General features: G+C 40.2%; 1 long non-coding RNA gene across 3 annotated transcripts in view; it reads left to right on the top strand.

Annotated features, from left to right (window-relative positions):
• Window positions 1-15,286, top strand: part of LOC116441469 — a 32,213-nt gene that overhangs the window by 12,120 nt on the left and 4,807 nt on the right. For 2 of the 3 annotated variants that reach the window (XR_004239084.1, XR_004239086.1), the window contains exon 4: window positions 11,615-11,719. This is a non-coding gene — a long non-coding RNA (uncharacterized LOC116441469). Of the gene's footprint in view, window positions 1-2,802; window positions 6,477-11,614; window positions 11,720-15,286 lie in introns of all 3 variants that reach the window. The other variant, XR_004239085.1, reaches the window with a different exon arrangement.

Raw genomic sequence — 15,286 nt, 5'->3', positions numbered from 1 at the left:
AAAAAATAGGTCATTAGGCATCTTTGGATCAAAAAATCACAGGAAAACAGGACTGGAAAGGACTTTGAGCAATACATTCCTTGCTCCAGTCTGCAAACCTGTATACCAATATGATTCCTGATAAATGTTTGTCTAACCTGTTTTTGAAATCCTTTGCAGCCTCCTCAAGCAATCTATTCTAGTCCTTATTATGCCTACTGTTAAAAGAAGCCATTTCTAATGTCTAATCTAAAACCTCCCACCTGCAGTTCACACCCATACTTCTTATCGTGCCATGCTGGGCATGAAGAACAGCTTAATTCTCTTCCTCTCTGCATCCATCTTTTATGTATTAGATAATGCTTGCATTCTCCTGCATGTGCCTTTTTCTGTGCATCTGGACTTGGATGAATATAGGTTAAAGGAAAAAGAAAAAAGAAAAAAAAGATCACATTTCTGGCTGAGACAGTCATTTTAGCTGATCAGGCAGCAAGTGGCTGAAATGGAGGAGTTAGAAAATGCTGGCAGGGCAGGGTGATTTGCTCAGGGCGATCTGAGGCCCTAAACATAGTGCATGAGAGAGAGGTGGTGCCTGCCATGTGTTACACACCTCTCATGACAGTGCCTGTTTGGCATTTCTGTCTCACCTGCCCATGTCTCAGCCTGCATCTCTCACTCGCCACCTGAACTGTGGCCAGGAACCGTAGGTGCTTCTGTGGAGCCTGATTTTCAGGGATTAAGTTAGTTCTCTGCTTCCATTTTTTAGTTGTCTCTATTTTTGAACTTAGAGATGGGTAAGAAAAAGTAGGGAATGAGAAATGTGGCAGCTGGTAACTGACCCACGCTCCTTAATTCAGCCTTCAAATGTCATACTCCAAGATACAGGAGATATCCATGGAATACCTTCCTCCTTCTTTCTTCACATCTTACAGGTCCTGGCAAAGAGCCCCAAAACCCTGTTTCCAGAATTATCACAAACATGAATCCCTGGCTGCTCTTAGCATTTGCTCCAGATCAGTATCCCTTAGCATGTGTACTACAGAGGCTTCCCAAGTATCCTGCAGACATTCCAAGGCACTTAGGAGCACCAGTCCTTGGCTGTCCACTCTGTCTTCTCCCAAGTGTCCCAGCCATGCCAGCCTTTCCTCATGGATCATTTGGATCACGTATATGGTGACACAGTCCCTATAATTGCAAGTGGTTTACTTGGTGCTGCCTACGCTTTGGATGCCCAGAGCAGCTCTCCAGTACTCTGGGTGTAAGGCACACATGTGGGTGGGTGAAATAGTCATCTCATGGGGATTTTGTGGGGTGGACATGCTTTGTCCCTTTGGAGCTGACAACTGAACAAAGACATGGAGCAGTTCATATGATTTAAAGCTGTTGTTTGCAAACCTGAAAAGTCACTGGGGTCACATTTTCTTTTCTGTGATGAAACGTACTTTTTTCATTAAGAAAACTCATGTTCTTCTGCTAGTTGTGTGATTCTGAGAGCTGGGACCTGAAGCATAAGGCTATAGTGCTGTTTGTACTGCCAAAATATTAGATTTTCTTTGAGTGAATGGGATTCTTATGGAGAGGAAATAATTGTTTCTCATGTCACCTAATTTTTGGAAGAGAAAGCCTATGGAAATTTTTCCTCAGGTCCACGAAGTCTAGAATTACCTCATTCCACTCCAGCAGTGAACTTTACAAATATGCAGTATGACAGAATCGTACCTGTAGGTTAAGTTTGAAATATATATCTCCATTTTGCTACATTTTCTAAAAGAACACCATTTGTATTAACTCTGATTTTTTTTATTGAGGAAGCCATTTCCTCATCTTGGAAGGGGAGTGGATATTAATGTTACAGGTATAGGAATTGGTATTATCTGTGATGATATGAATCCCTATAATGAACCTGGAAAAGTCCCCCAAGCATTTTCTGTTGATAACTGTGACACCCAGTGGTTATTAAAGAAGCATAAAATGTAGTACAGTAGGATTGCAGTGAACCTAAAGGCTGCACAAAATACTGAGGTTTACACAATAAATGTGTGCTTTTAGAGTAGTACTCTTTCCCTTGGTAGGGTGTACAAATAGTAAAACTAAGCTATTTTAGGAGATGTGAGGCTTTATTCCATTAAGCTTATGTTTTGCCATATGTAAAACACACACACACACACACATATATTTATGTATTTACTTGTACAAAGCTTTTTAATGCGTTGTGAGGCTGAGGTTATAACTCTGGTGAAACAGTGACAAAAGTAGCTATGAAGTATGAAATGGCTTTTAATTCTTGCTGGCGAGACGCTGTGGCTCAGAAGAAGTCTGGAAGATAAAGGAACCTTGTTTCCTCTCTTTGTTTGCCACTGACTCATTGTGTGGCTTAGAACAAATTGCTTGTCGTGCATGGCTGGTAAGTGCTTTGGTCAGTCTGTTCATAAAGGTGTAAGGTGTAATTAGTAACAATCTAGGTGGCATTCACCTCTGACTGTTTATGCCAGAGTCAAGAATGAATAAATTATATGCTGTGCATAATGCCTCATATTTATATTCCAAAGCATAATATTACTTTATGAGCTGTGTTTTTATTACAGAGCTCTGAATATGGATTTACTCCCATATACCTGGTAAATGAGAAATTAAACTTTATTGTTTAGGGATCACTGACCATTAAATATTTACTCTTGGTTGCATGTTTAAAATAAAGGAATGCCATCAAAATTTCAGAATATCTAATTGCAGTGGACCAAGCAGCAGCTGCCCATTATAAATATATTACTATATCTATTGTTTGGGGATGTCTCAGGGAACAACTGAAGCTTTTTCTTACAGGTAAGAAGAGTTACACAGCTGAAGGAGCAATGTCAGAAGGCAACTACTTTATAAGCCTGGAGATTAGACAGAGCTGCAAAGTCACTTGCTGCCCTAAGGCCCTATCTTGGCTGCATTAGCTGTGGTTATACTGCGTGCCTCAGCAGTGCTCTTCAGCTCCCTGAGCGTGTGCCTTGTCTTCATCCAGAACTGGGGTGACATCTGTATTCGCACCCTTTATTCATATCTACCCTACCCAGTTTTCATGCAGGGAAACTGCAGCCAGAAAGGGAGAAATGAGACATTCTGACAAATCCAGCTGTATAGGGTGAGGAGAGAACCAAGACACACACAAACACAAACGGAAAGGCTGTGCTACAGCATCACTTTGCAAGAACATCAATATTACCTATTTCACACTATTTAAAAATTGTTATGATCATCAGTATTTCATATTTAATAGGATCACATGAAATACTGCATTGTCATAAAATCCTTAAATGCTGAATTCAGGATAAAATTACCTTAAAATAACTGCACATGTTGGAGCTAAAGTTGTTCATCATGAGAGAAAAACCAGGTTTTGGATGTTATTACTTGGAATTCTGTACATTTAGTAGTCCTTGTTTCACACCTGCTGCCCCAGTCTTTACAAGGACACAAAGAGATGGAAACAGAAGAGTGAAAATGAAGTAATGCTTGATAAAGTGCACTCTTTGCTGCGAACAGATTGTCACCTGTTGTTATTAACTGCAGGATGAAGAGTGTTTTTGTATTCCAGGTTCTGATAAGAACAAATGTATGTGATAAAATGTTGTTCTAACATAAGAATATATACTGGTACTTACTGATATAGTACCATATGTATACACTTGGCTCAATTCTGGTTTAGTCTCCAGAAGGAGACGGTGAACAGATCTTTTGCTCTTTAACCCAACCCTGAAATATGGATATGCAGAAATTTGGTTTTGCATGGTGTCCCTCCACTGTTTATTCTATATTCAAATGACTTGAATTCTGGCTCTGGGTCATGATGCCAACTCTTGGTTTGGTTTTTTTGAATTATATGTAGCTCATTTCAATCCTTCCACTGCTTTGGTTGGTTGGTTGTGTTGGGGTTTAGCCTTAAGAAGTTTTATTTTATTCCTCAAACACTGGACAAATCCTGTTAGAAACCAGTTTGTCTTCTGCTTTGTTTACAGCATATTTTGCTAGCCAGCAAAACAAAGCCTAGGGCAATTTGCCATCCTATTCTAGACAGGATGTCCAACAAGTGGAGTAAGTGCAAAGTCTTTTGTTTACACTGTGAGCTGAGTTTGGAGTTTTTTACTTCCCTGTTCTGGATTCTTTATTCTTATCTTGTGAGGAGAAAGCTACAACTCACAGTGTGCAAACCTGCATTTTTAGGTAAAAGAAAATCCAGATACGTGGTAGGTGGAAGAAATGTGTCCCAATACTTGGATTACAGGAAAAAGAGTATGCTGAGAGAAGAAAGAAGTCTGACATGTATATTGATATTTACCTTAGTTTCTGTGTTGGGAAGAGCATACTTGAAAGACATGAGTAGGGATGTGTTTTATCCCTTCCCACACTCTGGGGCTTGCCATGCCCTGGAAGAGAGTCTCCTAGTAATTAATTGCTATGATGCAGCACCCCAGTGGCTCATACGTGTCTCTGGTGTCTCACTGAAATGGAATGTTTCAGATACAGACATGAATATCATAAAAGACACTTTTCCCAATAAAGCTACACCCCTGCTGATTAGCCAGTGCCCTGAGGTCTTGTGATAATAAGACCTGACTTAAACCTCCACACTCACCCCTCTGCACACCTCCCTCCTGTGTCAAAGCAGCTCTTCCAGCACTCACATTCATTTCAATAGTTAAAAATTGGCTCCTTGCTCTCAAGAGTATCGAGGTCTGGTTCTTTGCAAGTGGTGGCTGCTAGACATGCACATAAATTTCGTAATTTCAAGGAGAAAAACAAGGAGAAAAAGAAGAGAGCTTAGGAGTGGAAAAAGAGCAAGGAGGTGGCTGCAGGAGCACCCTCACAGCCTGGTAGCAGGGTGAGCCACAATGGTCTGTCAGGAGATCAAAACAAGTGGATCCACCCTCATAATCTTCTTCTTGCACAACCCCTGACATAGCTGTGTGTGGCTGTGTTTCACCCTGAAAAGAGGTGAATAGAGGACAGACCACTGACTTAAACAACACTTAGAGGAGACAGAAGTGAATTTTTAGACAGTCCCTGCAGCCAGTTCACTGAGTAAAATGATGACTATAAAGGATGTAGTAAGCAAGTTGATTTTGTATCAGGGTGCAACTAATTTAATAGTTACCAGACCAAACTCCTGTCTTCTGGTATTTTGAATTCTGAGGTATGAAAATAAAATGTGTGAAGTAAAACCCAGGATTTCTAGGTGGTAGGAGTGATCAAGATTTTATTAAGGATGTTTGTTTAAATACTGCTACAGCAGATGTAATACAGATCATACCATCTCACTAAGTCACAGGAGTTCAAGAGTTGAAAATGGCCATTTAAAACTTATATGTATAAATGTCAGAGAACTGAATAAATTCTTTTCTCTTGAAGTTGAAAAACCTTCTCAGGCACTAAAAATGACAGAAATTTCATCTTATTCACTAGTAAGCCTTTCCAGAGCAGTCAGTGACTCATAGATTCAATGTCAGTCCTAAAAGCCTTCCAAAACAAGGAGAATATGAAATGATAAAGCATCCTCTGCTGCATATCTGCTTGAAGTACAGCATAATGCTGTTTTAGCACCCGTGATTTCAGGAATAAAGGCACCAGTCTCAAGTCACTGAACACCACTGTTGTGGCAAGACAGGACTGTCCCTTCTCTGTGGAGTTTTTTGTTTGGTTGGCGCTTTTTTTGTTTGTTTTTTTGTTGTTTGTTTTGTTGTTGTTGTTTTTGTTTTGGTTTGGTTTGGGTTTTGCTTTTGGTTTTTGTTTGTTTGTTTGTTCAAGCACAGATAGCCAAGGGAGGAAATAACTGACTGATTGATTACATGTGACTATTAGAATGAAGGGCCCTTTAAAGAAATGTCTTTGAGCTTAAGCAGACAAAGTTATCACTTGTTAGCCTGTTGATTTGCAGTAGGAAATCACTTAAATAGATATTCTTCCTGGAAAAGTCCTGTCTGCTGCTTTGCTGAGGCTGAGATGGAGCACTGTGCTTTGCTTCTTCATCACTTACATTGTGTGGTATTCCTGTAGGAGTGCAAAGAATGGGCAAGAGACCAACAGAGAAATTTTTTTAAGTTAGTGATATAATATCTTGGCCATGGATTATAGCAGGATTTCAACCCAGCTGTGCTAGAAATGTGCTCTGTTAGTTTGGACAAGCCATTGCACCCACTGGCACCTCACAGCCTCATTTGATTTAGGACAGAAGTTTCATGATTAGCTTAAGCCGATCTGAGACTGTCCTGCTGCCAAAGGGACATTCCTCCCCCTCTTACATCAGACCAGGCACCCACATGACCATCCAATAAACTGATCCAACTCAAAACCAGCCCTGGGGGGAAAAAAGGGAGAGATTACTTTTTAAAGTCAGGAAGTTAAGCAAGAAGCCAGAAGGTTGCTGGGGTTAATGGAATGGATGGACTGGCAACAAGCAGCTAGGAGGATGGAGAGGCGAGACAACCACCCTCTGAGGCAGTGGGATTCAGCAGGTGAGTCCCATTTGAAGTCCCTTTAGCTTGCAGTGTGGCCCAAGAAGGTTTGCTCTGGAGAGAGAAGCAGCTTGTGCTGCCACCCCAGCGGCTGTGCAGGGGTTGTACTTCAGGTTAGCTCTGGGCTTGTCCCGTGCAGGAGCCTGCTGTACTGGCTGTGCTCCTGGAGCGTGTCTTCTTCCACTTTAGTTGATAACACACTTATGTAGATGCACCCGGTGTGTACCTGGGGGTACCACTGGTACTCTTATTTTTTGTGACTTCTAGATGCTCCCATCATATGAAAGTATTTAGAGTGTTTAAACTCTCCAGTTTGGGGGTGAGAGGCAGGAATGCAGCAGAGCGAGTGTTGAGCGAGAAAAGAGAGACCACAAGGATTTCATGTGGTTTTATCCCCACAAGAGACTGAGTCTTTTCTGTGGTCCTGTTTTGAAGCAATGGAGGTGTGCCAAGGCTGAAGCTCAGCTCTCTGTGTGGTGCCTGTTGGCCATGGTGCACTCAATGTTTTTCCTCCTTGTGACCATTCCCAACATAGAGCTCTGCTGTTCTCAGCTCCTGGGTGCTTCAGCAGTCTCTGGACTCACACTCTAGTTTAAATGTGCCTTTTTGAACAGCATCCTTCATTCGTTCTTTGGGGGTGTTTTGTGCAGTTCAGCGTGTTTAATCACTTACTCGTATTTTTCATGGGTCACTCTGGTAGTAAAAGACAGCAGGGGGCACCAAATCTGCATAATTCTGGTAAAATTGCAACATCTAGGTCCATGCTCATAAAATTGAAATTATGCATACTTTCAGTTTAACATCTGGAATTTCTTTCTAGCACCGATATTTTCTAAGATACCTCCTTGCTTCTCAAGAGTTGCAGTGGTGGGAGTGGGGGTTGAATTTCCACAAAAATACACATTTGGGCCAGTAGCAGACTTTTCTCCTGCCAGTTGTCATCCCCTTTCCTTCACTACTTAGTGCTGTAGGCTCCAGAGCTCGTGCCCAGGAAGATGCTCTCTCTAATACTTAATTCAGGACGCTGTTTGTATTTGCAGACTTGGGTTAATTGAAGGCTTTGCTTTTCGGCTCCAAAGTATCCTGATACTGGCATTGTGAAAAGATTTTGTGCTGAAATCAGTGCTGGAATTTCTAAAGGATTTCTCACTGGCCATGCAAAATGTTTTCAAGCCTAGAATAAGCAATGTAGCTGCCTCTGTTCTTTTGGAGAAGCTGGAACTCAGCTTTCTTGCAAGTTTTTAAGAAAAAATCCTCTGCAAAATAAAAATGAAACACAAAATATATTCTCTCATGGTTCTTTGAGTATTGCTTTAAAAGTAATCTGTGAGTATGGATCTGATTCAAAAGCCTTCCTAATGTGAGTGGTTCACACTCACGAAACAGGTGTGGGTACACTCAGAAAAGTAAACCCTATTATTTGTGTATATAACACGTAAGTATTATTTGTGTTTTGGAAGTGCTTCAGGGTTGGATCCCAATTTGATAACATACAAAGAAAAGTAACATTGCAGTTTGACAGACACTTGGAGAAACCTATTAATTGGGATCTACTAGTAGTGTATTTCTGTTACAGACAAGGACCAGGAAGATGAAAAAACATGCTCAAGTCTTGCTGAGATGGTCATCACATGATTTTTTTTTCTGCCCTGCATGCTCCATCTTGGATTTCTATTCTCCTAAATTTAAAATCCTTCTTTGAAAAATCAGACCAGAGAGAGAACAAGTCATGCAACTAGAACCTAGGTCTGAGACATGGCTGGTCATTCTGTGGCTTTTGGTAAGTCATTTTAGTGTGAGATTCATAAAATAATTTCGTTATTTGAATAGTAACCTCAGCTGATTAGGTGTATGCCTAAATAAGTACCATTTCCAAGCTTATTTATCTACTTAAATGCAATCACTCATTGGCTAAAATAGGCAAACAACAAACATGCTAAGCCTTCCAGAACAGCATGTTCTTACAGGCAATTGCTATTGTTTCAGTCAGCAGGAAAAGAATGTCTTGTCAGATGACCAGCACTCAGGGGGGAGCAGTTAATGTGCACATTAACAGCTTGGTAAGTGTCTAACAGCACCTGTCCTGCTCTGTGCTGAACCGAGGGCACACGCTCCACTGAGCCGTGCACGTACAGTCTGCCCAGTGTGCTGGAATTCCGTGATTCGGGCACATCTGAAATGTTAAAAGCAGGAGCTAGAAATCAAGAGTGCTTTCCTCCAAGGAGATACCACTGGATTGCTCTTCACGACTGGCTTACTGAGCATTTTCTCTTGGGATTCCCAAATCTTGTGGTTTTGATTGTGTGGTTTCACAGATTCGCTGACCGTACAGCATTATTGTGAAGAGAAGTACATTAAATATTGGGAAGAGTACTAATACTGCCATAATGGGGATTGCATAAATACCTTGTGTAGGTAGACTCTACATTACCATTGATTTCTAAAGAGAAATTTTACACCCCTAGACTTTTGGCTTCTCACAACAGCAGGTTAAAATAATGATTTCAAACCCATATGTTACAGTCACCTGTCAAAAACTGTGCAAGACTCTAAATAATAGATCTGTGTGGTTCCTTAATCATCTGTAGGCTTGCTGTGTGTTTTCTGTCTCCGTAACTCTTAAACCTTATCAGCTGGAACATCCCTGGAAGCGTTCAAGGTCAGGCTGGATGGGCCTGTGGGCAACCTGAGGAAGCAGAAGATATCCCTGCCCCTGGCAGGGGGATTGGGCTAGATATCTTTGTAAGACTCTTCCAACCTAAACCTTTCTATTACCTTATAACTTCGATGTGTTAGGTAAGGTAGCAAGTCTCTGGTTCGTAATTTGTAACCAAAATCTAGCTAAACATCCAGTCTTCGACCTTGGACGCCGTGTGCATGACAGTTTCAAAGGCAGGTTATGGGAGCATGGTTTGGTTGGCATTTTGGTAAATGGCATTTACATTACCATTAATGTCATGTTGGGAGCAAGCAAGCTTAGTGAAATGAAGCTTTCATTTCTTTACCTATGGAAAATTCTGTCTAACTCCTAATTTAAATCACTTTTTGTAGTTTTAGATCATTACATTTTACCCTGTCTGTGATGGATAGAGAATATTATATTTCCGCACTCACTACCACTTTATGTATCTGTTTTCATGTGTGTCTCCAGAGTTTTCCTTTGGTGGAATGAGCTCAGTTCTTTCTGCCTTATCTCCAAGGCCAGTAGCTCTAATATATCCTGAATTATCTCAAGTGCGTGCATGCGGCTTTCACAACTGTAATGTCCCAAAATGTCACTACTCCACATCTTCAGTGCTACATTTTGGTTTATGCATCCCAGTACAATATTTTCTGTTTTCATTCTGGGTTGATATTGTTCCATTTGTGATAAAACATGCAGCTATTTTTCTGAGTACTGCTGCATCGTGTTGGGAAAATGCAGCTGGTTTTGCTAACCTTGATTCATCATCAAAATGGAAGGATTCTGCACATGGGATTGTGTAGGATTCTACTGCAGGTCTAGCACTAGTCAGAACTTCCATTAATATTTTGGATAACACGGTAGAGAGGATTATTAAATAGCACTCAGCCATCAGCTGCAGAGGATCCCATTACTGCCTGTGGAAGGGTAGGATGTAAATTGAGAATCATCATGACAGTTCAAGAAATCAGTGTGAAAAGTATACACAACTCAAATTAAAATGGGAGCTACTTCATTTAGGTAGGAATAATTAAATAATAATAAGAGTGGGAACAACCAGACAGCACAGATTGCAGAGCTAGCATATATGGCTTTAATTGCTCATTCTTTTTCCCAAGACCTGTTACTTTGTTATAGAAAGAATATTGTTTAATTTCATACAATTTTCCTTTAATTAATCATTGTTCCTTGCTATTTTTTTATTGCTCTCTTCTGGTTAGTTGTTTAATTTAAATCAAGAGAAAAATAATGGAATAAACAATTAAACATGCCAAATGTTGACCATTCCAAGGCTATTCCTTTTTCTTAAGATGGTTTTTATCTTTACCAGTCTTCTGGAACCTCAACTGTCTTCCAGGATTTCTCAAATATGTAGTCAGTCTGAGATTACAGCAACTTCTGAAATATAAACCAGACTGGAAATGTGTGCCAGTCTCCTTAAATAAACTCTCTTTCCTGGAGGGACATTTCATGCATATCTCAGACTGTCTCACAATATTCTGTAGTATTTAAGAGACATTTTTATTGCTGTCAAAGATAGTAAAATACTACTTTTTGTGAAAAAGCACATTTTCACAGTATATAGAGATGCCATAAAGCTTGCATATTGAAGCAGAATCTCATTTAAGAAGTTGTATGGACAGAAGGGAGAACGTCTGCTGTTAGCACTTGTGAATTTGACAAATACTCAGATATGAAGTCGTGGTGATCCACTTTCACAATATAATATGACAGTAAATTCAGATACCTCAGATTTGCAGGGTTTGGAATTCACATATGATGTTCAGAGACAGAAGACACTAAATAGGTTAACAAAAGAGACTCTGGATAAAATGAGTTTATACAACTGTGATCTGTGCAGCTTTGGACCAAAGTACAGTCAGGCAATTGCTCTTGGTTTATCTGGAGACTCCCCCCAGTTTGGTTTCACATCTTGCCTAGGAATTCAAACAAGCTAAATGTATCTTTGCCTTGCAGCGCTGTTCAATTAATGTTCCTACAACTGGAATTTCTAAACTCAAAGTTATCTTTTTAAAGAGGACCCTGGCTGTGTAGTGGGGAACAATGGAAGATTTCATGCCGTTTCCATGTGCTTTTGTAGTTAACAGCATATTTTTATTGATTTAAAATAAAGTCCTACACCTGACAACAAAGAATACTGATAAATGCAATCAAAGAACTGCAAACAGTCTAATGTGTTTGGGTTCAATTCCAGCCTGGCAGCTCTGCAGGATGAAATAATCCACGTAAGATAATTTTGGAATGGGTAAAGGCATAGATGGTCCCCAGTGCAATCTCTGGATTTTAATGCAGAGGTACCATTTGTTGGAGCAGAAGGATAATTAAGTTTTTGTTCCTCTTCGTTTGCACCAAGATGATTAGCAGGGGAATCTCATGCTTCTGAGTTTTGCAAGGCAGACACTTTTCTGATAAGAACTGAATTTGCTTTTTTCAGGCAGTGTGGTAAACAACCATCAGAGGACAACTTCTCCCAGCCGCTGTGTCAGGCTCGCAGCAGTGAGGGCACACCTGGCCACACTCAGCTATCTTGGTTCCTCAGGTGAGTTAGTTAGCAGGCACATCAAACTCTTTACTCAGCTACTTGAAGATCATTTGCAGTAATTCTGCCTTCCTTCCTTGGGATGCACTACTTCCTCCTCTTCAAGGTGCAATGAACTCAGTAACACCATTTGTGGTCATAGTTCATCTTTAATTCATTTTCCTAGTGACTTTTGTTACTTTTGCGATATAATTTTTTTTTTCTTTCTGGGCATCTATTACCCTGCCAGTCTGCTCCAGCCACCTGTCCTACTTATAGGCATTTTAACAGAAGGAAGTTAATAGAAACTCACACTGGGTGTGAATTTACTAATTCACACTATTCTTGCTGAGGACACTTCAGTGTTAAAGGAAAAATAGCTTACAGTACTTTCAAAGCAAGATTACTTTCTCCCAGCAAGACAAAGTGGCCTTAGTGGGAACTAGGGCAGCTAAGCTGCTGTGCTTGGAAATTTACACCCTAATTATCACAAATTAGCTTCTCCATCTGGGCCAGAACAAATATGTGAAGAAACTCAAAAGGTTGTCCAGTGTGTTACCTTTTCCTGCAGGATGATCTCCACTGAGCACATGTGGGGCATACTGAGACCATTGCAGTGGAAAACCCTTTTGCAGTTCAAATTAGCAAAAGTGCTTTCTGATTTTCAGTTCCCTGAAAGTTCAAAGTACCTCTCACAAGGCAGCATGCATGTAAATTACAACAATAACTAATGGATCAGTAGCATGAATTGGAAACACCAGTACTGCTAAAATGTCGTATTTGCTCCCATTTCAAGCCTGAGTCCCCCAGCTTGGAGTGCTTTGTGTAACTCAATAGCTTTGCTTGTGTTACTAGCTTCAATGGACACCGAATCATTGTCACTAAAATGAATGCTTCAGAAGCCAAAGTAACCCCTCACTGGAATACTTGTTGAAAAATTTTTTTCTTTTAGAAAACTATGTCCTCAAAGAAAACCTCCTTGGAGTTAATTTGATTTTGAGAGTTGCTTTACTTGCAGTCCAAAGCAAACTCTTACAAAATCTGTTAGGGAAAAAAAAAAAGTTCTGTTATGTGTTGTTTCACAGCACTTTATAGGTTAACAATTTGTGTAGCCCAGTCAGCAAGAAATACATATATGGCGTCTACTTCTCTGAATCAGAGAGCTGGCTGATGTCAAGGTAATTACATTGATATAAGACTGTTGCAGGTTCGAGGAGATGAGAGCTGAGTTTCTCTATAGAAGAACTAAATGCCTTGAACAGAGAATAAGACTCTGTGTGTATGAGTGTGTGTGTGTGTGTGTGTGCAGGTACTTGTGAGTCATGATAGCTTCTAAAAGGCTGTTTAACTTTCTGAAGGTGATGTGAGTCATTGTTCTCTTCCCAGGTAATGACTAGTTAAGATCACATTTAGCTCTTCCATTTCTCTAGTAATCTCTGAGACCTGTGCTTCATTGATCTTCCAGTGGAGAGCTGCTTCAGAGCTCTGAGTGACAAGTAAAAGCTCTGTGAAATAACACAGATCATTCTGTTTGGAGAGCGTAGATGACTAGAGCTGGAACCTGTTACTGCTCAGCCACTTTTGTCACATAAAAGTGACAATTGGTTTAACAAAAGAAAACTTGTACTGAGTGTTTAATGTAGGTGCAAAACATACGGGATTGGGAAAAAGGTGACTCTGGATGACACAATAAAAATAGGCACAAGGGCAGGTTTTTTACTTATGACATCACAAACACTGTTTCTCCAAACTATTCCTAAACTGAGTATTTCAGAGGGCATCCTGAATATATTAAAGATCTAGACCCAAACTTATCTGACCCTTGTGGTTTAGGCAAGTTTAGCCAGACATTTCAAGGTTACAGAAAGAAAAAGAATCCTAGAATCACAGCGTGGGTCAGGTTGGAAAGAACCACAGTGGGTCATCTGGTCCAACCTCCCTGCTCAGGCAGGGTCATCCTAGAGCAGGTTACTTAGGATTGTGTCCAGATGGCTGTTGGATATCTCCAGGGAAGGAAACTCTACAACCTCCCTGGGTGATGTGTCCCAGTGCTCTCTCACCTGCACAGTAAGGAAATTCTTCCCCATGTGCAGGTGGAACTGCCTGTGTTCCAGCTTCTGCCTGTTGCCTATTTTCCTATTGCTTGGCACCAATAGAAGGTAGAACAGAAATTGAACTACTTGCAATACAAAATGCACTGGAACCTTCAACCAGGATTTCAAACCTTCTCTTCTTTGTAAGAGATAGGTGAATTGCAGAGAATCACCTTGTCTTGCTTGTTCTTCTTCAGACTGGAAATAAAAATATATTAGGATGTTAAAGCCAGGATGGCTAATGTATTAAAGGTTTATATTTAGAATAAAAATGATCTTTCAGCACAGTGTTCTCATGAGATTTCTTGCTAAACATGTTCCCAACTCCTCCATTGCCACCTCCAACCTTTTCTTCTGGTATTTTTCCAATTTACAATATGAATTCTTCAGTACTTGTTGTCAAATGCTAAAATAGTTTTTATAAGGGATTTGAGCTGAAGTGACTAGAAATTCTAAGTGATACAGAGTGTTATAATAATTAGTTTTACTCCTACAGTTAAAAATATCCCTATTTATGGATTTTCTATTTTCTCTGGTTTAACATGAGGAGTATGTTTCAAAGTTACAAGAGCTTAAGGGATCAGTTTGGAGAGTCTTTAAATTCAGTGTTGATAAAGAGTTGTGTTGCTGATGTGCTAATAATACAAGTCATGTTTTTTTTGGCAACTGATTTATTTATTTATTCCCTTTAAATAGAGGTCAGTCAAACCTTATCCTAATTTAATGAATTAGAGGACAAGGAGACAGGGCAATAGGGGTCCTGAGCTGATGGCAACCAGGCCACTCATACTGTCACTGCAGCACATGCTGCTGTACACCTGCATGGCCTCTCCTTCCTTTAGTACCATAGGTGAGCCCACCTCTCATAAAATTGCATCAAAACCAACTTTTCTGAATAAATACAGCTATAATTTAATGTTTATGTATTCATTAGTCAACACTGTTATTTATGCAGACCATATTGTAGCTATTCATTTATGCGTGCAAGTTAAAAATGACTAAGACCATTAATTCACTGAGAACACATATGTCAGTTTGGTGAAATACTGATTTTTTTCCTAAATTATAGCAAAGACACCAGGTCTAGGTTTACTGCAACAGATTGTTGTTTTTGGGACAGCAGGGATGAGCATTCAGTATCAATCTCAGTACAGAAAGACAAAGAGGAAGAGCATTTGGTTTAATGGGAGATAATTTAATCATCCTCTGAGAAGGAGAACTGTTGAAGGGCATCACATATTTGACTTTGTTCTGGCATCTCTGTTCAGAATGATGGAGCCATGGGGTGTGATCTGATACAGCCTGCAGTGGGTGGGAGCAGCAGCAGGTCTTGGAGATTAGCAGAGTATTACAGGCTCTGGGTTGGGAAAAAATGAAACATCGTCAAAATCAGAGGAATCTGGTCCAGAATGTTATTTCAGTGTTTGGACAAATGCATATCTTATGCAAATTGCCTTATTAGAGGTCTGCAGGGTCTTCAGTGACTGATGAGGGA

Source organism: Corvus moneduloides, chromosome 3 (assembly GCF_009650955.1).
Source record: "Corvus moneduloides isolate bCorMon1 chromosome 3, bCorMon1.pri, whole genome shotgun sequence".
NCBI lineage: Eukaryota > Metazoa > Chordata > Aves > Passeriformes > Corvidae > Corvus > Corvus moneduloides.
The sequence above is the reverse complement of the archived record's forward strand: the minus strand, read 5'-3'. Positions and strand labels throughout refer to the sequence as shown.